The following is a 24,802-nucleotide window of genomic DNA, read 5'->3' on the forward strand; positions in this document are numbered from 1 at the left end:
TTGCTGGGACAAATGGTAGTTTTGCTTTTCACTCTTTAAAAAATCACCATACTGCTTTCCCCAATGGTTGAAATAATTTACACTTCCATGAACAGTGTATAAGTGTTCCCTTTTCTTCACAGCCTCACCAGCATCTGTTATTTACTTTTTAATCATAGCCTGGTTAAGATGGTATCTCATTGTGGTTTTGATTTGCATTTCTCTTATTATGGGTGATTTTGAGCTTTTTTTCACATGCTTATTGATGCATGTATATTTTCTTTTGAGAAGTGTCTGTTTATGTCCTTGGCCCACTATTTTATGGGATTGCAAATTTGAATAAACTTTGCTTTACATTTAAAAATCTGAATTATGTGTAAAGACGCATAAAGTGAGACTGTCTAACAGAAACCATCATGTATGATCCCTCTAAACCTAGTGTACTATCTCAAAATATAAGTTGGTTTCCTGCACTTGTTGGATTTCTATAATTGTTGTTGGTATTTTAGCACAATTTATATATGTAAAATACATGTGATTTATATATTTAAAGCTGCTGATTTTTCCATAGTAATATTACTACCAAACAACTACCACTATATTCCCTCATTTTATCTGATGATATTTTTTTGTCCTTTTTGTTTTTTCCATGTAAACAATTATATCAGATTCAAGCAATAACTGATTCATCAATTCAGGGTAGAGAAGAAAAGAAAATTAGAGGCACATAGGTCTATATTGCTTCACACAAGAATATAGCAGTGAAACAGAGCATAGTAAAGAAGAGAAGAGATATAAGTGATCTTAGAAATGTCCTATAATTATGAGCAGTAGCCTGACAATGACCAAGGTTGCTGTTTTGTGTCTCCATTGCAAGACAATCTCATCCTCCTATTTCAAGACAACTGAGATTAGTTTATAAAGACATTCTGATATACACATGTATTCAAGTATTAGCTGGACCAATCAGGTTATTATATTCTATTTTTAGCTAATTATGTAGTAAGGAGAGACAGAAGAAAGGAAGGAAATGAACATCACCTTTGCACCCTGTTTGTCAATCAAAACGGAAACAAATGAGTTTATTGTGGCTAGAAATTGATCCCTCAGCAAAGAAGCTTTGGGTTAACATTAAACTTAAAACAGCAAATTATTTCTTGCAAGTCACAAAGAGATGGTAATGTATATCTTGGTAAGAAATCTCTATTGCTCATCATGCAGCTTCAAAGCTAACTTTAATCCAGTGGCTGTTTGAATGCTGCTCTCTAAACACAAAATACTTTCTTTTCTTAATTTTTGTTGCTTGATATTTTATATTTGGGTCACAGAAACCCAGTATGAACCCATGGAAATATTCTGTATCAGGTAAGAGTAACAAAAGCAATATGCCTGAGAAAGACAAGTAGATTTTAAAAACCAGGGGTTCAAAGATCCTCTGAACCAAATCAGATATAGTCAGCAGTTAGAAAGTAAGGAATTACATTGTGTGATTTAGACATAATGCTAAAAATGAAATGAATAAAATGCAAATTAAGGGTTCTGAGGTAATAGTCTGCTACCACAAAATCATAGTCTTCTCATTCTCCTTTAAATTGTTAGCAGGACAAATAGATGATTATAAAAGAAAGGATTTCATCTCGTTTTGTGTATCAAAATAAAAAGAGAACTATCAGATGGATAGTTTTCAATTTTAAATGCTACTTGTTAGAACCTCAGTTCAAATGCTATCACCTTCATTTCACTTCATAATAGTTTACTAGAGCCTAACTTAGGGTAATTCTGAATGCAAAAAACAATTTAGCTAAGGAACTGGAGGTGGAAGAGCTTTATTACAGGAGAGTGGTACAGCCATTGTGACTCACCTATAGTCCCACCCACTTGGGAGGCTGAGGTGGGAGGATCGCTTGAGCTCAACAGGAAGTTGAGGCTGCAGTTAGTCATGGTCCTGACCCTATGTTCCAGACTGAGCAACAGAGACTCCTCTGTCTTCAAAAAATAATTAAAAAAAAATTTAAAAGAAAGTGGATTGTTCATAATCAAAACATATTTGAAGGGATAACCTTTGTAATATATCTCAATTCTAAATATATTTGCAGGGGCATTTGTTGAACTATTGTACCAATGTCCCTCTCTTATATGATTAAAAAACTTGAGGCCAGGACCTCAAATTTGAGAATCTGATATCATGGCATATTCTGTGGATTCATCCATCTCTGTTCAGAGATTCACCCTATTACAATCACTTGTTGCTGTTTATTTAGGATTGTAGGTGTGTGTGTGTGTGTGTGTGTGTGTGTGTGTGTGTGTGTTAAAAGAGAGAAATCAGAGAATTATTTACATAAATATTATTATTTATTTTTTTCTAGAAAATATACAAATAAAATTCCAGCAATTGGATGCTGTGATGTATTTCTGACTTTGCCTCTATTCTTTTCTTCAGCAATGTTATATACTTTTTAATTAGAATTTGTTGAGCCCTGAGCCAACAGTATAGTTCAATTCCCAGACAGTGAATAATGCTATTAAAATGAGGTTAGAGGTTTGATAAATGGCAGAAATTGCTGCTGTGCCTATACAGAAATTACAGTATCCCATCCCATTTTTTCCAGATAGTTACTTGGCCTCTAGAAATAAAAGTATAATCTTTTAGCTTTTAATATTTGACTAAAGGAGAGTTCAGGTTAAAACGTCATAAATTTTGGAGTCTGACATGTTCCCAACTTTTGTTAACTATTTCTCAGGAATTGAGCATATCAGTGCATAAACTCATAGCAATGCTGAAATTTTACTAAGACAGGAATGTATTGAATTGAACAAAAAATACTTATTATGTATCTTCTTTTAGTTTTATCATTTACTTTGAAAAAATTACAAACCACAGATTAACACTTTAGATGGAGAATACAAAACCCCTTCAAGATTGACTAATGAAATTGAAAGGTGGCTTAATAGCTTGGAAAGATAAGAAAATATATTAATCTTTTATTTTCTGAAATCACAATTTTCTAAGGTAAGATAATAAATGTGTTATTTCATATTTTTGAACTCACATTCTGATAACCTCCAGTTAACTTTTGTCTGTCTAACAAAGGCTGTCTCTTCCACTTCACATTGGAATCACTAAATTATAGTGATTTCTCTAGAATAGTAATTTCTATATGAATAGAGACTGAAAATATCCAATGCTAACATCAAAATCAGTTTTAGTCTGACTTCCTTGTTAAGGACAGAGGTTCAGCAGAAAATGTCATAGTGGATTCTTCAGAAGATGTATAAAGCGAAATATGGTAGAGTGATCAAGGTATAATCTGAATCTGACTATCAATTCTTACAAACCATGTGATTTTGGAAAATTTACTTGCCCTTCTTATGCTCATGAAAATTTAGGAATTTTCAATTCCTAAAACAGGGAGTGATAATACTATTAATCTTGAAAGAGGATTTAATAAACTTTTTCATCAAATAAACTAGCTTATCACAGTGCCTAGAACATTAAGCACTAGAGAAATTCATCTTCCTAAATTAGGAATTATCTAAAATTTCTATTTTTATTTAACCAAAATAATTATGTTTCCAAATCAAGTCTTATTCAAGATTTTTATTGTGATAACAGCCAATTTTTCTTGTGTATTGATATTTAATATGCTCATATTTAAAGAATAAAAAACATCCCACCATAGCACTTGGGCAGTGGTAGTTGCAAAAAAATAAGGCAGAAAAATTAGTGTTGAAATCCTTGTCCTTCCTGGCTTCTTTTGATATTCTCTATCAGTTTTTGTGATACCAAACATTTAAATTTATTCACCTAAAATGTATAGAAGTGGGCTTTTTGTTTTGTTTTGTTGTTTTGTTTTAACCTATGCAAAGGGACATCATAATCCTTAGACCATGCATCAGTTAAGGCACAACTGGAGAAGCTAACAGCACATTTAAAAATGTATTCCATGGCCTGAAAAATAATGTGGTGGACTTCCCAAATCTTTTTCCACATGAAAAGGATGTAGGAAGGCTGGTGCCCCCAAAATATATCTACCTTTCATTAAAAATTTGCTTTAAAATGTATGTTCTTTTGTAAATTTGAAAATATGCAGATATTGATAAACACAAAATTACTATTTTCTCATGACATTCCACAGAGTGAAATATTTATAAATATATGGCTATGTTTTTGCTGCATAAACTTACGTGGTATGTTGTTTATGAAATACTCATCGATGTATGTCTGTATTAGTCCATTTTTGCACTGCTATAAAGAAATAGCTGAGCAGGGTAATTTATAAAGAAAAGAAGTTTAATTCACTGGTGGTTCTGCAGGCTATACAGGAAGCTGGGGAAGTATCAGGAAACTTACAACTGTAGTAGAAGGTGAAGGGGATGCAGGCATGTCTTTACCTGGCTAGAGTAGGAGGAAGCAGGTGGGGAAGGTGCCATACACTTTTAAACAAACAAATCTTATGAGAACTCTATCAGGAGAACAACACCAAAGGGGGTATTCTGCCCGCATTATCCAGTCACCTCTCATCAGGCCCTACCTCCAACTTTGGAGACTATACTTCAAAATGAGTTAGGTGGGAATGTAAATTCAAACCCTATCATTCCACCCTGGCTCCTCCCAAATCTCATGTTTTCTCACATTGCAAAATATAATCACCCTTTCTCAATAGTCCCCCAAAGTCTTAACTCATTTCAGTATCAACTAAAAAGTCCACAGTCCAACATCTCTTCCGAGACAAGGCAAGTTCCTTCTGCTTATGAGCTTGTAAATAAAAACAAGTTAGTTATTTCCAAGATACAATGGGAGTAGAGACATTGGGTAAATATTCCTATTCCAAAAGATAGAAATCAGCTGAAAGAAAGGGACTACAGGCCCAGTGAAAGTTTGAAATTCAGTAGGGCAGTCATTCAATGTCCATCTCTTTCGATGCCATGTCTCACATCCAGAACACAGTGGTGCAAGGGGTGGCCTTCCAAAATCTCAGGCAGCTCTAGCCTTGAGGCTTTTCAGGGTACAGGCCCCATGGTTGTGTAACCAGATTTTCTGGAACTCTGGTTCTTGGCCTTTCCAACCCTGATGAATGGGGAAGGGCACCTCGGTGTCACGGTAAGTGTTATAGCTCAAATAGAACTCATGGACCTAAAGAGTGTGCAGTAGTGTGGTTTATTAGGCTGAGTGAAAGGACAGCTTCCACCCCATGGAAGGAAATCCAAAGGGGTGCTGCTGCACGCTTGGATGACTGGAATTTATGCTCCTGAGTTATTCCCTTCCCCTTCTTGTTCTCATCCAATGAGAGCGGTTTTTTCAAACTTTCTCTGGATAAGTTGATCTTTGAATCCTTTACTGGATTGGTTACTGTTTTAAAACTGTGAGTCACTGAGCCTCCGCCTTCAGGGCCCAGAGCCAGGAAAATCCCTGCCCTGGGAACAAAGTCCCTAGCTGGCCAGAGGCAGGAAAATTCTGTCATTGGTAACAAAGCCCCTAGCCACCCTGGAAGTTTCTCTAACACAGTCCTTCAGTTGCTTTCACATATTGCCTATTGGGTGCCTGTGGCTTTTTAGGCACATGGTGCAAGCTGTTAGTGGATCTACCATTCTGGGGTTTTGAGGATGGTGGCCCTCTTATCATAGCTCCACTAGGCAGTGCTCCAGTGGTGACTCTGTGTGGGGGCTTCAAATCCACATTTTCCCTATGCACTGCCCTAGTAGAGGATTTCCACGAGAGTTCTGACTCTGCAACAGGCTTCTGGCTGGACATTCAGGCTTTTCCATTCATATTCTGAAATCTAGGTGGAGGCTTTCAAGCCTCAACTCCTGCACTCTATGCATGCACAGGCTTAAACACCACATGGAAGCAACCAATGCTTATGGTTTGCACACTCTGAAGCAATGACTTGAGCTGTACCGTGGCCCCTTTTAGCTATGGCTGGAGCTGGAGCAACTGTGATGCAGGGCAACTTGTCCTAAGGCTGCATGGAGCAGTGGTACCCTGGGCCTGAGCAGTGAAATCATTCTTCTCTCCTATGCCCCTAGGCCTGTGATGGGGGGGTCTGCCTCAGAAATCTCTCACATGCCACAATGTCTTTTCTCCACTGTCTTGGCTATTAGCACTTGCCTTCCCTTTAATTATGCAGATTTCTACAGCCAGCTTAAATTGCTCCCCTGAAAATAGACTTTTCTTTTCTACCACATGGCCAGGCTGCATTTTTTTCCAAACATTTATGCTGTACTTCCTTTTAAATACAAGTTCCAATTTCTTTGCTCATGAATATGAAGTAGGGTACTAGAAATAGCCAGGCCATGCCTTGCTTCATAGAAATTTCTTCCATCAGATACCCTGAATTGTAACTTTTAATTTCAAAGTTCTACAGATACCTAGGGTGGGAACACAGTCCAACCAGGATCTTTGATAAAGCATATAAGCAATAACCTTTGCTGCATTTCACAGTAAAGTTCCTCGTCTTCATCTGAGACCTCACGAGCCTGGACTTCATCATTGATATCATTGTGAGCATTTTGGTCACAATAATTTAACAAGTCTCTAGAAAGTTCCAGACCTTCCTTCGTCTTCTGTCTTCTTCTGAGGCCTCCAAATTTTTCTAACATCTGCCTGCTACCCAGTTCCAAAGCTACCTCCACATTTTAAAGGATCTTTATAGTGATACCCTGCTTCTCAGTACCAATTTTCTGCGGTAGTCTGTTCTTGCACTGCTATGAAGAAATACCAGAGAGTGGGTAATTTATAAAGAAAAGAAGTTTAATTCACTCAGGGTTTTATAGGCTGTACAGGAAGAATGGCTCTAGAAGCCTCAGAAAACGTTCAAACATGATGGAAGGTGTAGTGGACACAGACACACTTTCACGTGGTCAGAGCAGGAGGAAGAGGGGGACGAAGTGCCACACAGTTTTAAACTACTGAATCTTGTGAAAAGTCTACATGAAAACAGCACCACAGGGGAAATCTGCCGTCCTGATTTAATCACCTCTCACCAGGTGCCACATCCAATATTGGAGAGTACAATTTGACCTGAGTTTTAGGTAGGAACATAAATCCTAACCGTATCAATATGTACTCAAAAACAATGTAAATGGTTTGTCATTGTCACTTTTTTTGTCGCCTCATGGATGGTTTTCATCTCTACTGAACTTCCCTTTTCTTTGATCACTAGCTGAGTCATATAGATACTCTGAATCAATCTGTGTTGCACTTTTACTAGCAGGTGGAAATGGCATCTCTTCTGCCTCACTAAACTGTTCTTTATGGTTAGAGGAAGACAAGTAATAAAATCATAATTTTTTGTCTGATAATAAACATCTTCTGTACTCTCAATCTAGTTTTTCTTCAGGTACTCAATAGGTGCATACACAGGATTTTGGTGATTTTTAGTTTACATGTTGGCATCAATTCTTTACCTACTGACTATAGTCTGTTTTTTATTCTGAGAGTAATATATTGCTTCTAGAATTACTACATTTTCATTTACATTGATCTCTCTTGAAGATTATATCTAATTCCTAAATCTTCTTTGATGATTATCCCAGTATGCAGTATTTATGGTTCTAATTTAGTCTATATGATATTCAATATGCATGTCAGTATTGGACACGATTATTTTTTATTGATATGTCAGAGGTTAATCAACATGCCTGGAGTCATAATAAAGCAGATGTGAATACTGGTATTTAAATGTAGATTGTTGCATAAATGAGCCATTTGAGATTCACAAAGACAGTTGTGCAGTTAAGATAATGTTGAAGTTATATTTTCTAGACCTGTAAAAGAACTAATTGAGTTATGTTCTGTTCCCTGTAGTCCAGATCTTATATGACAGATGCATTTTTAAAATTCTTTTCAACAAGATATTTTTTACTCACTTTTAAGTGAGATCATTAAGTGTTAGAGACATTAAGTACCTTGTCGAAAGTCACGTAGTTAAAATTTGTGCAAATGGCAAGGTTCTATATTTTTCTTTTTTAGTATTTCTCTTATTTTAGTATTCTTTAATTTGAGAATCATTTAGTACATTTCTTTAGTAAAGGATATTATTGTAATTCTCAGACTACTAAAAACAGAACTAGAGAAGTAGGAAGCACTAAATTAACTCTACTACTTAAGTCTGTGATATTACATACTTAATTTTTCAACCCTAGTTTTCCTTATCTGTGAAATGTAAAGATTATGTAAGATGTCTTCTATCATTCATCTCTAAAATTCTAGCTCAGTTCAATATACTATTTTTGAGACAGCATTTCATTCTTGTTGCCCAGGCTGGAGTGCAATGGCGTTATTTTGGCTCACTGCAACCTCCCCCTCCCGGGTTCAAGCAATTCTCCTGCCTCAGCCTCCCAATTAGCTGGGACTACAGGTGCGTGCCACCCATGCCTGACTAATTTTTTTGTATTTTTAGTAGAGACGAGGTTCCACTGTGTTAGCCAAAATGGTCTCCATCTCCTGACCTCCTGATCCGCCTGCTTCAGCCTCTCAAAGTGCTGGGATTTCAGGTGTAGGCCCTCGCGCCTGTCCTCAATATTTTATACTACACTATTTTCCCAAATTGCCATTGTCAAGCTCCAACTCAAACTTCACTTTTTGTGGGTGCCAGGCTTTAATGTTGACAAACATGCTAAGATCTCATTTTAATATTCACATTCATGTCCTTCTATCATTGTAGTAATCTTTTACTTCTTAAGAAGTCTGACAAATTATGAAGCATGTAACTAACTGGAATTGTTTGTAAAAAGTCCCTTAGACAGAGATTCTCAGTCTTGGTGCTATGAACATTTCAAATCATATAATTATTTGCCATGAAAGATTGTCCTTTGCATTTTATAAGCTTATCACCATCACTGGCTTCTCTACTAGATGCAAGTAGTACGCCTCACCAATTGTGACAATCAAAAATGTCTCCAGACATTCTCAGAAATTGCTCAGGTCATAATCTCTGCTTTAGATTCACTCATAACAATATGAATAAAAAAAATTATTGTAAACCAGCCTTCTTATTGCTTCTACGTTTTCATAGAAAATAAAGAATTTTCATATCTTATGGGTAAAATTTAAAACTTTACTCCAGAACACGTTATTCTCTGTAACTGACAGTTCCTGCAGGGAGCAAATTGAGGTGACTGTAGTCATCACCTCATCAGTTACCAAACTGACTCCATGACTCTTGGGAATATATGCACTGAAACTCTCAGAATTTTGTCCTAAGCCCTTTCCTGTTTGAGCATGTCTTAAATTGCTACTCTTATTCAGATGACTTGGCTCACTTCTAAAAAACAAAACAAAAATCTTGCTAATGTGTAATGTTTTGTACACTTTAAAACTAGAAAATCTGAACTACACATGACTATTAAGGCTTGTTTTTCTGCATATTTTTCCTTTCCATTTTTTTTTCTCTCTTTATGACTATAATGCATTAAGAACAGACAATCGACTGAAATCTTGAATGTTCCCAAGCTCTTGTGGATTTCTATTAAATACTTACTGTTATTCAAGGGAGACTTTTGTAGTTCACTATAGAAACCTGCTGCCTAATTTTGCAATTACAGTACTTAAGTAGAAACACTATTTTTTTTTTACCATTGTTCCCGTTTACATGGTATATTTCTTCTGCAAAACTCAAAGCACTTTGTTATTTAAAAAAAAAAAAAAAAACTGAGTTACAGTTTGGGAGTAGAAGAAGCTAGGAAGAGGAGGGAGTGGGAGAGAAAGACATAGATTGGGGAAGGGGGAAAATGATAGAAAACAGATTTTTAAAGAAAGTTCTTTTAGAATATAAGCAGAATAATAAGCGGCATTTAACTTTCTTGGAAAGCAAGCTGAGAAGGGAAATTTCTCCTGCAATTGCTTTATTTGGCGTCTTGAGGATCAGTGCAACAATTGTTCTTTTCCACACTATAAATTACAGCATCTAAAGATAGTTCTACTCCTCTTTTCTTGATAAATAACTTAACATAGTCATTTTCCTTTCATCTCCTTTCTCCATGTCAAATTCTAGTGAGCAAGATTCTTACACATTAGTTATCTCGCTAGTTAGGGATTAGAGGTCAGTGCAAGTAATATGAAGAATTTCATCCCTCTCTGGTTCAGGAAATCAAGGGCTGGAGACTGTGGACGTTTTAGGGACGTCTTCATTCTATCATGTGTACTTCTGAGGAAGAGAAAGGCTGACCTAAAAATCACAGGTCAGAGGTTTGAGATCTCATTCCTCACATGGGAAAGAAGCTACAGTTTGGATAACCAGGGTTTCTATAGTAGTTGCCACTGAGTATACCTATTTATCCGGGCCTTTGAAACTATGAACAAATGTACTTTTTGTAATCATTGTACTAAAAGCAGTAATATCTCTAACAAGTAATTGTAAGAAAATTTGGGATTTCTATCTTTATAGTTTAAAATAACATACCTAGCATGATCTATTATACATCACTTTAGTCTGAACCAAAGGGGTTGGTTAAAGCAAGATTACTCCTTAGGTTTGTTTTTAGGGTGTTTTGATTTCTACTTTGGGGTTTCTTTTTCTTTTTAGCTATTTTACTGACTTAAATTACCAACACACAAGCAACATATGAATACTGGAGCACACAGTGTTTACTGTTTTCTTTTTTTACAGACCAGTGAAGTTAGGCTCCCATCCCATGTCACCTTGTTGGCATGTGGCAGAGATTGAATCAAGAAGCCAACTCTGCCTCCTAGGACAATCTACTACCATAATATTGTGAACTAGGAGGATATATTAGAAGAAAAAGAAAACAAAATACGTGTGCAAACTAAAATGTAGTCACAGAATTGTGTGAAAGAAACATGGAAAGGACTCATATTCAGATCTACAAGGTCCTGTGGCAATTCCAACTTTTCTTTGTACTTGTGTAAATATAAGCAGGTCATCATCTGGTGGAGCTTGAATTTCCCCATCTGTTTTTACTATTTATTTATTTATTTATTTATTTAATTTTTTTTCAGAGATACGATCTCTTTTTCACTCAGGCTGAAGTATAGTGGTGTAGTCATAACTCATTGCAGCTTCAAACTCTCAGGGTCAAGAAATCCACCCGCCTCAGCCTCCCTAGTAGCTAGAACTACAGGTGCACTCCATTACACCCAGGTCATTTATTACTATTATTATTATTATTTCTTGTAAACATGGAGTCTCACTATGTTGTTTAGGCTGGTCTAGAATTTCTGACCTCAAGCTATCCTACTGCCTCAGCCTCCAAAGTGCTAGGTATAAGTGTGAGCCACCACCTCCAACACCCCATCCAAAAATGACTATCAAATCCTTACGACATTTCAGAAATTATGTAAGATCCCAATGAGATAAGGCATTTATAATTATAAAATTTTAAACACCATACTAATCAGGACATAAGAATTTATGTGCAATATAAAAATAGTTTCTTAAAGTTCTTTTAAGATGTTTGTTTTCTTTAGTTACCCATTTTTATTTAAAAAATTTAAGTCCAGTATTTTGAATAAACTCCTATGCTAACTTATTTTAACAGCATTGAATTGTTCTAATTGTTTTATCTAAAGCTAGGTTAGTGATCAAACCGATTTAGATTTTAAAATCAAACATTTCACATATGTTTAGTATTGGACAATGTCATTGAGATTGGTAGAAGTCATCTCAAGAAACCAATGTAAATTTGTCTATATTTAAGTAAAAGTTGAGTACTTCTTTACTTTTATTTTATCACATTTGTTTGTGTATTTCTAGTATTCATGTCTTAAACCTTTTAAAATATCTTATTAGCTAGTTCATCTCATTTACAATTTGGGAAAGGGGATTTACTACTAAATCCTCAAGTGATTCTCTCTTTACATTTTGTTTGTTGGGTTGTATAGCACCTTGGGAATTACATCAGCCTCTTGATTTTTTTTAGTTTTGTGCATTTCTTAAAAACATTTTTCCAATTTTCCTTTATTTGTCTATGAACCTGAAGATAGTGTCCCTTTTGTAATTTAGAGGGTAGTTTATATTTTATGATTTACCTATTCATGAAATTAATAACATGTTTTAAATCACACTTGTTTAAAACTCTTTGAGAATGGCAAAATAAATGAATTTTTCTTTTCTACATTAAAATAATTGGATATTTCTATGTTTTTCTCTAGTACTTTGAGTGAGTACAAATTTCCTGTAATGGAGAGAAAAAAGCTTATCATGCTTACAAATTTATTACACTAACTTATTTAATTATCATAAGAACACAACTATAATCCCCATATTACACATGAGGAAACTCAGGCACAGTGAGAAACAGTATCTTCTCCAAGATCACAAAGATGGTAGAAGGCAGAGCCCGGATTTGAATGCAGGTAGTCTGACTCCAAAGTAGCTCTTGACGACTTCATTTTCATTCCAAATAGACAGGTAACCATTCTGCTGCTAACATTTTTCTGCCCCTGATTTCCTATGGCAATACCTTTCTACAATATTCATTATATGTGTTTGCCACCTTTAAATAGGATGAAACATTGTATGATAGAAAAATATCTGAAGTATTAATCGGAATAATGACTGATAATAATGACTGTGGTCATCTCTGAAATTAATCAGTAGTGTAATATTAGGGAAAAGCAATTAGTCAGCTTATTTATCTGTAAATAAAGGTGGATTGTTACCTGTCCAGCTTTTTATAGGTTTATGAGGGCAAAGGCATTAAATTATATCTCGGAAAAGTTTATTATAAATGTTAAATGCTCTACTAATATGATATATTATTGTTTCAAGTTTGTTCCTTACTAACCTAGTCTCAATTCTCCTGGTATTCTCCTCAAACTTTTCCCTCATTATGACAATCATGTGAAACTATAGGAGCCCACATCGTGTGTGTTCTCTCTCTCCCAATCTCTCTCTCTCTCTGTGTGTGTGTGTGTGTGTGTGTGTTATGTGTGTGTACAAATATATACTGATTTTTCCTGGAAGTTTATGTATCTACTTCTTCACCTTTCCATCATTCTTTAATCCTTCCCAATCTAACTTATCTCCCTTAAATTCATCCAAATAAGCTTTTGTTAAAATCACCAGGGAATTCCAAGTTTTAGTTCCAATAGGAAAATTTCATTCTTCACCTTATTTTATTTCGTCAGCAGTTTTCAGCCTATTTACCACTTTTCCTACTAGAATATTTATTCAGGAGGTACCCAAGACACAATAGTTGCCTGGATTTTCTCTTTTCTTCTGATTGTTCCTTGGTCTTTTTTATAAATTCATTTACCTATTTTTAATTAAGTTTCCTCAAAATAGAAACTTATGGACTCATATCAATCTATTTTATCAACTTGGGTGACGGCAAACAGATACACAGATTCTTTTATAACATACATACTGGTGGATTAAAAAAGTTTTGTCAAAAGACTGAGCTCCAGACCCTTCTGGAGGGTCAAAACTTTTAAAAGTAACTAATTAATAAGATTAAGTTAATCTTATTAATTAGTTACTTTGTCATCCTGGAAGTCTCAAAGCCCACTTGTTTCAACATGTATCTACAATGACAGACATGATCTTTTAATTTCTCCATCTCCTTGAATGGTCTCTCACTGTGGAAAACATAAGCATAGACTTTTTTCTCAATACTCATTAGTCATTTCCCTCATTCCCTTAATTCAATCCATTATCAAGTTATACCTACTTTTTCTCCTAAATGTCTCTCAAATCCACAAGGAAAACAAGTGGGTATTTCTCAATATGTCACATAACTAGACTTTAGCCATTACCTCATAACCTGTATCCACTATATCACATCGCAGTTGAAACATGGCCACAAATAATTTACTTTTTCACACCCTCGCCATGTAATTTTGTGTGCTGTCCTATTCTAATTCTGGGTTCTGGGATACGATTTCATTTTGTTACTGGAATGTTACCAAATGTCTCACAAAGAGGGGCTGAAAAATATTTGTATGCTAAATACTTGTCTCTTCTTTACATTCTTGAGCAACCTGCCATGTGAAGAAGCCTGAACTAGACTACAGGAAGATAAAGGACACATAGCCCAATCTCACTCCTATTGCTCCAGCCAGCAGATAACTAACTTGAAGGTGTAGAGCCAGCTAGCTGACTGGAAGCAGACTGCACATACGTGGGCAATCCCAGTGGAGTCCAGAGTAAATTGCTGACACACAAAATACTCAGCAAAATGAATAACGGTTCTTTTAAGCCATTTAGTTTTGAGATGATTTGTTGTTCAGCAAAAGCAAACTGAAAAATCCCCTCTCAACATCTTCATTCTGCATATACAATTTTGTTGTTGTTGTAAAGGAGGCTGGTCTTGCCATGCCAGCTTAATACTCTAATAGCTACCAATAACATTTAGAATAACTCTACTCCACAAAATGGAATAAAAAGGGTCAGCATATTCTTGCTTTTAATAAAATTTTTGAATTTAATATTTTATTATGCTCTCCCTTGTCTTCTGTACAAACTATATTAGGCTTCCTCATTTATGAAAGTTCCATGCTTACTATTTTCCCTTAGCTTTTGCACAGTCTGACTTTTTGCCTAAACTAATATTCCCTCGTGCATTTTTTGCCTATTTAGTCATTATGTATCCTGCATATTTTAATTCAGTCATCACTTGCACAGGAAATATTACACTGCCCCCTCTGACAAGGTCACATCACAGTATTTGTTCCACATCTTTCTAGCACGATGTACCTGTCTTTGTAGAAACTATTCAAGTAGTGATATTAGATTTATTGTATTAACATTTCTGTGCTAATAGTATGTGAACTTCAGGAATATAGTCATTGTCTTTCTTAGTCTTATTGCCAGTGTTTGACACAGTGCCTAGAATATAGTAGATGTTTAATAAATAATTGTGTGAACAATAAATGAACTAAGAAATGAAGTTAGTTGAAACATGTCTGTAACATAATTTTAAGATTTATTACTAATACATTAACAATGGCACAGTATAGTTTTTACTATGAAATAATGTTGATTCACCATCAGGAAAATATGTAGGTTCCCAAAATTTAGCACATTTTAAAATCAGTTGGGTAGTATGTTAATATGAAAATTCCTCATCCTTGATTCCAGAAAATGTGGAAAGAAAGTTCTGGGATTTTGTGCATGCATGTTTAGCAAGCACCCAAGATAATTTAACTGTACAGATTTTATGAATTTACTTTGAAAAATATTGACTATAGAATTTTGCCCATTCTCTTTAAATTAAAGAATGTTTATCTATTCTACTTAGAATATTTCTGGTTATCTGTTGAAATGTGCTCAGGTACTATAAATTGATTTTAATATTGGCCTAAGGAAACCATAAATGGGAAAATAAATATGTGCCCAGGACTATAATAACAGAAAAAACTACTACTCTTCAGCAGCAGAAGCTTTTTGATTATTTTTATTTTGATTGATTTGCCCTGTCTGTTCTGTCCCCCATGGTCATTGGTAATTAGCAGGTAATTGCATACAAAGTATCGGAAACACATCTTGTTCTAAGTCACAAGAAGTCTGCTATTTCTTAAAGGCTATATAAAAATTCATTCCATTTTAAAACTTGAAAGGGACTTTAGGTTATTTCTAGTACAACTAACAGATTGTGAATAAATGTCTTGATATAATTAATTTTTTCAACATGAAGTTCTCAGTTGAGAATGATTTAGTCTTTCACTTCCCAAAGTTGCAAACTACCTACTCAAAAGAAAGTGATTCTTATTATTTTGTTCATAATAAATGTATAGGTTTGGCTACATTCACTAGTTCAAAGACCTCTGGCATTTCTTGGGCAAGATGGCCATTGGTGCCACTTCTAAATTATAAAGTGGGAAAAGAGAAATTCAGTCTAACTTGTGTCTATTCTCTGAAGGGAACCCCCAGAAAATAAAGATGGTAAGAATAATTACTTGGTAACTTTCTCACATTTGTTTATTAACTGTCTCATGTTTTTTCCTTGGTGATAATTTTATGTGGCATAGCTGAGGGTAGGAGATTAAGAAATGGCCAGGAATATAGATAATGAATTAGGGAGCAGATATTTATCACCTCCATATGTTCTTAAGGCGATATATAGAATTCAAAGAAAGGCAAACATGCGATTTTAGGATTATAGGTTTTAAAAAAAAATACAATCCTCAACATAGTCACTTACTGAGATAGACTTGGTTTATATGGAAAATCTCTTTTGTCCTATAATTGCTGTCTTATTCAGTCTGTCTGCTAATTGAGTAGGACTGACCTTTAATATTTTACAGTCTTCCTTCCCTCCAGCCATCTAAGCTCCCTTCCCTTTTATAGCTTGGATAAATGGAACAGTAAAGATTCCAAACAATGTCTACTTAAAAAGAAGGATTTTGATTGATTAAACAAAAGAAAATCTTTCAACCTGAAATATGACACCTTTTATAGAAGACGGGACCCAGCACATGGTGACACTAGTAGGCACTCAGTGTATCGCTTTACACTTATCCCTTCCTGTTAAGGGGTTTATCTTTGGTGAGTTGGCATATCTATGCCAGAATGAAGCTAAGACATGAAGTGAGTGGCTGAGGATTAGTTGGCTTTAAAAAGCCAGCCTATTTAAAGCTTCTAGCCCAAGATAATTCTCTGAGATGGTATAATAATTTCTGTTAAACTAGAAGGCTGTCATAAAAAAAATGGGCCCAAATGCTTTTTGTTAGAGCATAAAAAATGTTGTTACCACAGTGGCAAAAGAACAAGGATTAGGTAGTTTTATTGGCTCTACTGTGAGGTGTAGACTACTAAAAGTTTAGCTGAATACAGTTCATCATCGCAAATGGGAGTGAGATGTAAGAAAGTGGAATTAAGAAATTAAAACTAGACTGGGCATCGTGGCTCACACCTGTAATTCCAACAGTTTGGGTGGCCAAGGAAGGCAGATCATGAGGTCAAGAGATTGACACCATCCTAGCCAACATGGTGAAATTCTGTCCCTACTGACAACCCAAAAATTAGCTGGGTGTGGTGGCATAAGCGGGTTGTCCCAACTAGTTGGGAGGCTGAAGCAGGAGAATCGCTTGAACCTGGGAGGCACGTGTTGCAATGAGCCAAGATGGAGCCACTGCACTCCAGCCTGAGTAACAGAGCGAGACTCGGTCGCCCGAAAAAAAGCATTTAAAACTAAAGGTGTCTGCCTCTGTAGCTGGCAGTCTGAGACTTGCACAGTGGTACGCCAGCACACTAGGCTCAGCATAAAAGTGTGTCTTAAAAAGTTAACATTAAAAAATGTCCTCATGGGTTCATGGAAAATTTTGCTTATTACCTTCTGTTTGAAAATTAACACTATTTCCTTACTTATTAAGGAAGGACAAATAGGTTACCTAGAAGTTACAATGACTACTTCCACTTTCTGTGTGTGCATTTGCTTATACATGGGTACCTACGTCCTTGTGTGTATACGTGAATGTTTATGTGCATTGGCATGTATTGAGTTTTTGGCATAGACCCTGTAAACTCTTGTAAATTAAAAGTATCTTCTTTCTTTCCTCCCTTTCTCTTGAGCTGAGAACAATACATAACGATGAAATACTAGAGGTTTCTCTGATTATATGGAAGATATACATAATAGGGGAAAATGACCAGTTTTTCTTATCTAAACTCTTTACTTAATCAAGGCAGGCTTCCTAATAGCATTTTTTAATTTTATATTTTTAAAACATTTGCCCTTTAGTTGTCTTAGCAAATGTCATGACCAGTTTATGATGGTTCTAACATGCTAAGAAAACCCCATGCTAGAATGCAGACCTCTAAGATAGCAGCATGTTCTTACTCAGGATTACCCTCCATTTGGCCCCTAATCTTTATATCCAATGCTAATCATATTCCATAAGACACAGTTTGTTGAGGCTTATGTATATTTGTCCTCCATCCTCTTATTTGGAATTTGATATTGATTTGCTAACAAGCACTATAAAACATCGCCACCAGTTAGCCTGCCACAGTTTCAAGGATGTTGGTGGAGGATAGGAGAATGCTGGGTCAGAGACTTGATCCCCAGAGGGCACTGCTCTGGGCTAGATGACACCTCCACACCCACTGGACAGTATTACAGTAGAGGAGTCCTGCTCTAAAGGACACTGAATCTTTTATAATTGATGGTAAGAATGACTGCCCTTTGCTTTGGAGGGAGACATTCTCTATCTTTCAAAGCTGTTTGCTATGCAAAGATCCTTGAAAAGATAAGTCTGGACAGAAGTGCAATTGATGACTCATTCAAACTCTTTTGAGGAGTTGTTTGAGAGATTCATGAGAATCTTTTTTCAACACTTATTTTCTTAATTTTCTTCCTTGAAAATATAGTTTGAGTTAATGAGTTTGTTATTTGGAAACTCTTAAAACAGAACCTAAGTTAAAGTTCCTGAATATGAGATGAGAAAATGTCTTGCTTGGATGCTGAATATATGATTTACATTTTTATAAATAAGATAACTACATTGAGTGATTTTCAGGTTGTTAACATATGGGAGGTGTAAGAATGTGAGAATAAGACATTCTTAAAAAGATATAGAATAAGCTCTATGAGACAAAAGACCCTGTTTATAAACATAATTCCATCATATTTTTATTCTTCAAAAAGAGCACCGACTTCTTGGAATTGTTGAATACCCTTGTGGGAGAAAGAATTTTTTCTTTTAGAGTTAGTACTTAGCAAACATTCTGTTCTTATTTTTCTACGGTAGTGGCTTGTAAATCTGTGTTTTTTCTTATCAAATTTTATTATCCATTGTTTTTAAAGCTAACTTGTTCACAGATAAAATTGAACTCAGCCTTCATCATCAGTTTTAATATATTTGATGAGTGTTTTATTCAGTAAGAAAAACGAAGTAAAGAGAGATTTGGACTTAGAAATGAGCACTTGCTTGTGAATCTTACTTTACCCTTTAACTGGATGAATATCCTCTGACTTCATTGCTCAAGATTCAGAATTTAGCATGGTACAAGGAGGATTTTAGTTATTGCATTCTAAAAGACAGCAAAATCAGAGTAATTTATCTCTAGGAAAGTCTATAGCATAATTATTTAAAGTATATAAAATACTTTTGGTTTGTACATGTTAATAATGATCTGGAATTACAGTGCATACAATTGAGTAGTAAACTGTAATACTTAAAAATTCCTATATAGAACAGTGACTCAAGAATTACAAACTATTTTCAACATGCTTTTGTGTTTGAATGAATCATTAAAACACTACACTACTTACTTAAAAATATGAATTTCCTACTGGGAAATAGCATAGTACACAAAATAGTAATTATTCTAAATTCACCTTTGGTGTTTAACCACTACGTTTATTATTTAGCAGGTGTATTAAGAAAGGAATGAGGCAGGAAGACATTGCTATCATTTGACTATTATTTAGCAAATGCGTATTAAGAACCTACTATGGAGTGGACACTATAAGATAAAGGTAATGAGAGGCATATTTATTGGGAAGATATAAAAGTTTATTTTTGTAGCCCTCACAACTTCCTGGGCAGCTTGCCTGCCCATGACCCCACCCAAGGCCCTGGAAGTAACCCAGCAATGAGTTCACTTGGTCATGTCATTTTTGTAAAATTTGCAGAGGTAAGGCTGATTTTTACTCAGCAGAGACTGCTATCTCTTTTTCCTCTCTGATTTCCTATCCATCCTATTTCTCCATCCTACATCTGGCCAGGGATATTTTTGGATCCAACTAAGGCTAAGGTTGAAGTGATTCACTGTCATTTTCATACAGCATTTCATCCACATCCATGTAGAAATAGCTTTCTAGAAAACTGCTCCAAACTTGTGTCAACTACCTATAACACAGGCCACAAAAATATAGTGCCAGAGATGATATCTTGATAGAAGCAAATTTCATGGTATTGCGTGCATGTGGATGGATAGCGGCATATAAACATGATTTTAAATAGATGGTGTCAAAATCTGATCTGTATTAGTTTTTGTGTTTTGTGATGCTCTTGGATTCATCACCCTTTAAAAAAATTAAGTATTTGTATTTATCTTCATAAACATCATAATTTTATATTTGTTATATGTAAACTTGGGTTGGATCTGGCTAGAAATACAATGATGAGCCAAAAAGAGTCACACTCTTGCCACCCTGCAGCTTAAAGTCTAAAAGGCAAAATGGAGTTTGGTAAAAATATTTACACAAAATTATCTAAATTTTAGAAGAAACAAATACAGCAGATGAGTGGGACACAGTGCAGTGAGCACTTGCATTAAGAGATCTGTTGTCTGAAGAGAAAAGTATGTTTTCCATGCAGAATTACTGCTTGAGGAAAGATGTGAATTAGATACCCCTCTGAATTGACAGATGAGCCTGGCTTGGAAGAAAGGGTAATTGCTTGAGATAAGTAGGAAAACAAGTATGAAGACTCTTGGAAAGAGGAACCATTTCTGTTGCTGCCACTTAAACTCTTTTAGAAGAATATCAAATTTTTACAATTTTCTTCTTGGCCATTAATTAAATTTTAGCAATAGAAGACTACTAAGATAGAAAGAGTCTGTTTACTGTGTAAGAAAAGAAACTAATTAGGATAAAGTAATCTTCCCCTCTCCTTTTTCCTCTCTTCCCATTCCCCTCCCCTCCTCTCCCCTTCCCTCTGTCGTTCTTTCTTTTTTCTTGCTTACATTCCTTTTTCCATCTCTTTTTTCTTCCACTAGGGTAGGAAATAAGCATAGTATAGGACTCAACTTATTTCCTTCAAGTTCATGATACAAAGTCACAATTTTTTTGAGGCTTTTATGTGGATAGGTATGTATACAATTTTGTTCTGGCTGGAGATTGCCTTTAAATTGATATTTATTTGTAAAATTAATTTTTAACTATGTATTTTTCTCAATTTTAAAATGTTTTACCATAATCAGCAAATATTATAAGTATTTCCTCTAACGGCTCATTGAACAGGTAAATGTTTTTAACTTCTTTAGAAAGACAAGTGTGATAGACATAATGGCTGGTATAGTTGTTGAAGTCTTAAACTTCTTATTCTTTAAAGCTCTATTTTCGTTTCCTCATCTATGTAAGTTTTTACCCTGTAAGTTAAAAAACAGGTGATAATAGTAAAAAAATTAATGGATGGGGAAGCTCTTTGTGCCCCACTCAGATCTCCTTCACCAGACCATTAAATCCAACCCATAGCTACCATAGGTTTAGCTGCTTCTGGGTCAAGTTATCTTTTCTTTTCCTGAAAAACTGTTCAGGGGAGTGCCCTATGCCAGGGCTTCATAACCTGAGATTGGGCATTAGACTATTCTAGAAAGAAAGTGAAAACACAGACTCTCGGCTATGGAGTGAAGCATGAGAATTCGCATATCTAACAGGTTCCCAGTTGTTGTTGATGGTGCTGTCAGTGGAAGGGGCCTTGAGGGAACTGCCTTGCCTGGGTCTTCATGCTCTCCCCCAAGAGAAATGCCAAGGAGTTAGAAACCATAGGAGAATTGTTGGGTGTAATTTTTTACTCAAAAGGCATCACTCTATTTATATACCACCAAGAATAGGCTCAGTGTCCACAATTTTGCTCAACTTTTCTCCCTCCACAACATTGCTTCCCTTACTCTTTCAAAGGGCTTTCCTAAAGCACATTCTCCCAATAGATTTTATACACTAAATCCTCGCTCAGCCTTTGCTTCTAGAAAATTAACCTAAGAATATATATATATTATATATATACATATATAGAGTCTTCAAATTAATTTAATAGGTTTTATAATCATAAATTGTCCTGAGGTCTTGTCAGTATTTTTTACCTTGATTTGTCAGATTTGTTAAACTGAGGTCAGAACAGAAAAATCCACACCTGTTTTGAGACGGGCACTGAGATCTTGGATTACGAGATGCTCAAACTTGGTTAACAAATGAGCTGAAAGAGCCCTCCTGGACTTTATTGTCTCCTTACCTTTCCCTGTGGCTCTCCACCTGGGGTTGAAGAGAAAGGGAAGTTCTATTGACTGATTTTGCAGGTAAAACAAGCTACAGCTCATAATTTCAAAGTTAATTAGCTTGACGTTATAGAGATATGATCTATATAACTCTGTACATTAATGTAGAATATACCTTCTAACAATAGCTCTAGGAATACAAATATATAGAATAATAAAACCAGCAAAGAAAATATAACCAAATAATAAAATTGGAAAAGTAAATAAAACCAAATTAGATTGGTCTATCTATTATTACAATTACTACCCAAATGATGTACTTTTGTCAACTCTTATTTTTTCCTTCTTTGATGCTCAAAAATTTACATAATTTCCTGTAATCTGCTTTTATTCTATAAATTTTTTCATCAGACACAGGTTCACCAAGATTCATTTTACAAAAATATCTTTATGCTTAATTTACAGAAATTGTCAGGGAGAGGGGTCCTCTTGTTTATATTTTCAGGTAGATACTTAGGAAAATTGGAAGAAATCGCTTTGAAAGATCAATGAGACTTCAGTAAAGTAAATTTAAGAAACACAAAGCTTAATTCATTATAGGTGAGAAGGAATGTGTGTGATGTGGTTACATTCCTATCTACTACTGGGCATATTTTTGGCTTTCACTTCTCTAAGGGACCAGGAAATATACACACATACAATTATGCTTTATGTAGTTATGAGTTACATAATACAAATTATATATTAATAATTACATATTACAATCCAAAATATTTTATGATTACATAAACAGTAAATTGTATTGCTAAATTTAATATATAGTCCCATCTCAGGGAGTACTCAGAAGAAATATGCATTTGAGTATAATACTGTTATAGAACTGATATATTATTCAGAGTAATTATGTAGAGGTGGCAAAACTGCTACACATTAATGATTTATTAACAATGCATATTGATCTATTATTTGTTTATTAAAAATTTATTATTTAACAGGTTTATTCAAATAAACATCTCAATGTCACAAGTGAGAAAGACTCAAAATATTTATATGAAAGACAAGTTATCTGTTCACCAAAAAATGCTATTAATAGAAGAGATATTGTATATGGTTATATGGAGTTTAAATTCTGCTTTTCAAAAGGAACCTAAGTTTATTAACGAATTGTAAAAACATACATTTTGAATATACAAAAATGTCCTCTGCAAATAGAGACAATTTGACTTCCTCTTTACCTAATCGAATACCCTTTTTTTCTTTTTCTTGCCTGATTGGCTAGAACTTCCGATACTATTTTAAATAGGAATAGTGAGAGAGGGCACCCTTGTCTAGTGCAAGTTTTCAAAGGGAATGCTTCCAGTCTTTGCCCATTCAGTATGATATTGGCCATGGCTTTCTCATAAATAGCTTTTATCATTTTGAGATACATTCCATCCGTACCTAGTTTATTGAGAGTTTTTAGCATAAAGGGCTGTTGAATTTTGTCCAAGGCCTTCCCTGCATCTATTGAGATAATCATGTGGTTTTTGTCTTTGGTTCTGTTTATGTGATGGATTATGTTTATAGATTTGCATATGTTGAACCAGCCTTGAAACCCAGGGATGAAGCTGACTTGATTGTGATGGATAAGCTTTTTGATGTGCTATTGCATTCAGTTTGCTAGTATTTTATTGAAGATTTTCACATCCATGTTCATCATGGATACTGGCCTGAAATTTTCTTTTTCAGTTATGTCTCTGCCAAGTTTTAGTATCAGGATGATGTTGGTCTCCTAAAATGAGTTAGTGAACATTCCCACTTTTTGTATTGTTTGGAATCATTTCAGAAGGAATGATACCAGCTCCTCTTTGTACATCTGGTAGAATTTGGCTGTGAACCCATCTGGTCCTGGATTTTTTTTGGTTGGTAGGCTATTAATTGCTACCTTAACTTCAGACCTTGCTACTGGTCTATTCACGGATTTGACTTCTTCTTGATTTAGTCTTGGGAGGGTGTAATTGTCCAGGAAATTATCCATTTCTTCTAGATTTACTGGTTTATATGAATAGAGCTGTTTGTAGTAATCTCTGATGGTAGTTTGTATGTCTGTGGAATGGGTGGTGATATCCCCTTTATCATTTTTTATTGCATCTATTTGATTCTTCTCATTGTCTAAGCCAAAAATCTCCTTAAGATGATAAGAAACTTCAGTGAAGTCTCAGGATACAAAAATCAATGTACAAATTTCACAAGCATTCCTATACATCAGTAACAGAGAAACGGAGAGCCAAATCATGAACAAACTCCCATTCACAATTGCTGCGAAGGGAATAAAATTTCTGGGAATACAACTAATAAGAGACTTGAAGGACCTCTTCAAGGAGAACTACAAACCACTGCTCAAGAAAATAAGAGAGGACACAAACAGATGGAAAAACATTCCATGCTCATGGTTAGGAAGAATCAATATTATGAAAATGGCCATACTGCCCAAAGTAATTTATAGATTCAGTGCTATCCCCATCAAGCTACCATTGACTTTCTTTACAGAACAGAAAACAACCATCTTAAACTTCTTATGGAACCAAAATGAGCCCAAATGGCCAAGATAATCCAAAGAAAACAAAAAGGTGGAGGCATCACGTACCTGACTTCAAACTATATTACAAGGCTACAGTAATCAAAATAGCATGGTAGTGGTACCACAACAGAGATATAGACCAATGGAACACAGTAGAGACCTTGGAAATAATGCCACATATCTACAACCATCTGATCTTTGACAAATCTGACAAAAACAAGCAATGGGGAAAGGATTCCCTGTTTAATAAATGGTGTTGGGAAAACTCGCTAGTCATGTGCAGAAAGCTGAAACCAGACCCCTTCCTTACACCTTATACAAAAATTAATTCCAGGTGGATTAAAGGTTTTAACATAAGACCTAACACTATAAAAACCCTAGAAGAAAACCTAGGCAATATCATTCAGGATATAGGCAT

At 35.1% G+C, this 24,802-nt stretch overlaps 1 pseudogene across 1 annotated transcript in view; it reads left to right on the plus strand.

Annotated features, from left to right (window-relative positions):
- Window positions 1–24,802, plus strand: part of LOC100409086 (methyl-CpG-binding domain protein 1-like) — a 141,320-nt pseudogene that overhangs the window by 67,176 nt on the left and 49,342 nt on the right. The gene's annotated exons all lie outside the window — the stretch shown is intronic.

This window comes from Callithrix jacchus, chromosome 2, assembly GCF_049354715.1.
Source record: "Callithrix jacchus isolate 240 chromosome 2, calJac240_pri, whole genome shotgun sequence".
NCBI lineage: Eukaryota > Metazoa > Chordata > Mammalia > Primates > Cebidae > Callithrix > Callithrix jacchus.